This window comes from Pteropus alecto, unplaced genomic scaffold (assembly GCF_000325575.1).
Source record: "Pteropus alecto unplaced genomic scaffold, ASM32557v1 scaffold8, whole genome shotgun sequence".
Lineage (NCBI taxonomy): Eukaryota > Metazoa > Chordata > Mammalia > Chiroptera > Pteropodidae > Pteropus > Pteropus alecto.
In genome coordinates this window covers 11437391-11441178 of record NW_006494609.1, presented here as the reverse complement: position 1 = coordinate 11441178, position 3788 = coordinate 11437391, and the positions used below count along the sequence as shown (strand labels likewise).

Genomic DNA, 3788 nt, shown 5'->3' with positions numbered 1-3788 from the left:
CTTCTTTAGCTCAATGTTATCTTTGTGACATTTATGTATATTTATAAGTATAGTTGTTCATTCTTATTACTATAAAGTATTCCCACTACAGATATACCAAGAATTGCTAATGAATATTTGAGTGGTTTCCAATTTGTGACTATTATAAAGAGTGCTGCTATAATCATTTGTGCATGTATCTGGTAAACATGGATATACATATATACATGACTATGTACCTAGAAGTGGAATGGGTGTGTGTTAGGGTATGCACATATTCAGCTTTAGTAGATAGTGACAAATGGTTTTCCAAAGTGATTATACCCAGCTGTACTGGTACCAGCAATATACAAGAGTTGCAGTTGACCTGTGCAATGGAACTATATATCTATGTGGTTCAGTTTGCTTTTCTTTAATAACTTCGGAACTTGATCACCTTCATATATATTTATTTTCCTATTGGACAGCTTCTTTTAATAATATTCTGTTCAAGTTTTTTGTGTTTTTTTTTTTTGCCCTTTTTATATTTTAGAACTAATAATATTTATTGGTGTTTAAATAAAAGGTATACAGCTCAAATAATTTTTATTTTTATTTTTTAATTTTTTTTAGGCGAGGCAACCCTTGTTTGACCTCACAGATTGCAAGGACCTTGTCAGTTTACAATCCCTTATTTTTTATTTTTTATTTTTTACGCCTACAGCACCTGGTCTTCTTAGTTGGTCTCCCATTCAAGTACTAACTAGTCCCGACCCTGCTTAGCTTCCGAGATCAGACAGGATCACGCTTGTTCAGGGTGGCATGGCCGTAGACTCAAATAATTTTTAAATATAAGTTTAACATTTCTCCTACCGGCACCCACTTATGAATGAAGAAGCAGAGTGTTACCAGCACTCCTTTTCATTGTCATCTAGTAACTACCAACCCCTCAATAGGAATCACTATTCTGACAGCTAGTAGAAATTATTTTGCTTTAAAAATATGATATATGTGGATTTATATCATACGTGCCCTTTTGTGTCTGGCTTCTTAGATCAACATTATAAGTGGTGGCTTAAAAATAGGCAACAAATTCTTTGATATTCTTCTCTTGAATATGAGAGTGTAAGGTGGACTTAGTGACAGACTTTTAATGATAGAATAGAGAAGTCACAGTTTGTAGCTATCAAAAAAGCATTGTATATTCTCTCACATACTTACCATTTTACCATTTTTTATCTCTTTCTGTAAGCATCTCCATTTCACCTGCATGTTTAAGGATATGTTCATTGAATACAGATGTATAGTTTGATATTGCCTTTCTTTTATTATTTTAAAGATGTCATTTCCTTTTCTTTCCCATTATTTCTATTAAAAGTCAGGCATTATCATTTCTGATTCCATAAAGATGGGAAAGACATATTTTCCCATTCTCCCTACAATGACAACTAAAACTCCTGAGTGCTGCATATAAAACAGAATAAAAAGGCTGAAGTATAGATAGAAGAAGCCAAAATAGCTGTAAACCTTGGGAGCCCAAAAATGGCATGCTGGTAACTTCCCTGGGTTCCTTATGTCTTACAGATTTTAGACTTAAAGTAGATGAAAGTATAAATCTGGAAATGCCATTGAGTGCAGATAAAAAAATATATATATCTTTTCAAAACTTTCTCTCTCTGGACAAAGGACCAGAAAAGGGACAACATAACAAAGCATAAAACTTTCAGGTAATAGCCACTCTATTAAAATACTATGGGGAACAACAACAACAACAACAAACTGTGGCTCCACTTTTACTCACGCCAGCAAAAGCTGAGTCTGAGTTAGGAGCCTGGACTTCTGCCCTGGAGACTGTAACGAGATCCCCATCACCACCACTGAGGCCAAGTAGAGAGCCAGGAATTTCACTAATGCCTAGTGGTTCCAACACCAAACATCTCATCTCACAGTGCTGTCAAGTAGACCACATGAAGAGCAGTAGAAAGATATTGCTAGTCATCCCAGCAGGGAGGTATCAGTGTAGGCCTCATGTGAAGCCATAACTTCCACCACAACCAACAATAACAAGGAGCTACTCACCTTAGAGGTCAATGGAGGCCAAGTGGGAAACCCAGACTTCTCCCCACACCTGGCAGTACCAAGGTGGTGCCCCTGTCTTATTATGCCAGAGCAGTATCAGAAGAGTCCAGTTAAAACAGAAGATGTAGTATCAGAAGAGTCTCATAATATGATATCCAAATAGTCTATGTTTTCATAAAAACAATCCCTTATCATACTAAGAACCAGAAAGATTTTAAACCAAAAGAAAAAAATACATATGGCAACACTGAGGTAACAAGCATATCTGAATTATCTCACAAAGATTTTTAATCAGCCATCATACAAATGTATCAATGAGAAATTACAAACACTTGAAATGAATGAAAAAAATAAGTCTCAATAAAGAAATAGAAGATGTAAAAAGTACCAAATAGAAATATTAGAAGTAAAAAATACAACTGAGATAAATTAGAAAGAAAAACGCTTGAACAAACAGCTGAACAGCAGCATCGAAAAGACAGAAAAATCTGTGAACTTGAAGATGAAACAAGAGAAATTACTCAATCTGAAAAACAGAGAGAAAAAAATGAACAGAGCCTCAGATACCTGTAGGACTATAATGACAACAACAAAAAATTCTAATATTTCTGTCATCAGAGAGTCAGAATAAAAAATAATAATAATAATTTCCAAACCTGGCAAAAGGCATAAACTTACAAATTTAAGAAGCTAAACAAACTGCAAACAGGATAAACTAGCAACAATACACATTAAAACATATTATAGTCAAACTTGTAATAAGTAAAGAAAAAATCTTGAAGGCGGTGAGAGAGAAAAACATTTTACCTATAGGGGAAAAATCAATTCGAAATAACAATGGATTTTTTATCAGAAACTGTGAAGGCCAGGGAAAAATGGCACAACTTGTTTTCAAGTGCTGAAAAAATGTATCAACCTTCAGTCCTATATTCCAAAAAAGTATTCTTCAGAGATGAAAAGGAAATCATATCCTTAGAAGAAAAATACATAAGAGATTTGTCACAAGAAGATGTACCTATAAAGAATGGCTGATGCAAGTTCTCTAAACAGAAAGGAAGTGCTAAGAAAAAAGAATCTCAAATACCAGGAAGGAAAGAAGAATATGTTAAGCAAAACTATGAGTAAATGCAATAGACTGTCCTTCTCTTGATTTTTTAAGTTATATTTATATTATGGTGCTGGGAAACGGGATATCTACATGTAAAAGAATGAAATCGAAGTCTTATATAATACATAAAAAATCAACTTAAAATGGATCAAAAATTTAAATATAAGTCCTGAATCTGTGAAACTCCTAGAAGAAAACATAGAGAAAAATCTTCATGACATTGATCTAAGCAATCATTTGTTGGATATGACACTATAAGCACAAGCAACGAAAGTAAAATCTGACAAGCTGGACTATATCAAACTAAGAAGCTTCTGCATAGGAAAGGAAGCAATCGACAGAGAAAAGGTAGCCATTTGTTTTTAGAGATTATTATTAAAAAATCTTGATATTTGGAATCTATGTACAGTATAGTTTTTTATAGAGTACATTTCATAGGAAATGCCATTTACCTAAGTTCTCACATTACTTTCTAAAAATATTTTATTCTTCATATAAGAAAAGAATTCTCAGCGATTACAAAGTAATATATCCATGGGTCTTAAGTGAGGATCCCCAGCAGCCAACTCAAAGCTGAGATTCCTGTTTGCATGATTTTTCAGGGCATGCTCTTAGGTTCATCCCTTACAGACGAAAGAAGCTG

General features: G+C 33.8%; 1 pseudogene; it reads right to left on the bottom strand.

Moving 5' to 3' along the window:
* Positions 1–673: 673 nt before the first annotated feature.
* On the bottom strand, positions 674–792 carry LOC112473821 (annotated as a pseudogene).
* Between the last annotated feature and the right edge of the window lie 2996 nt (positions 793–3788).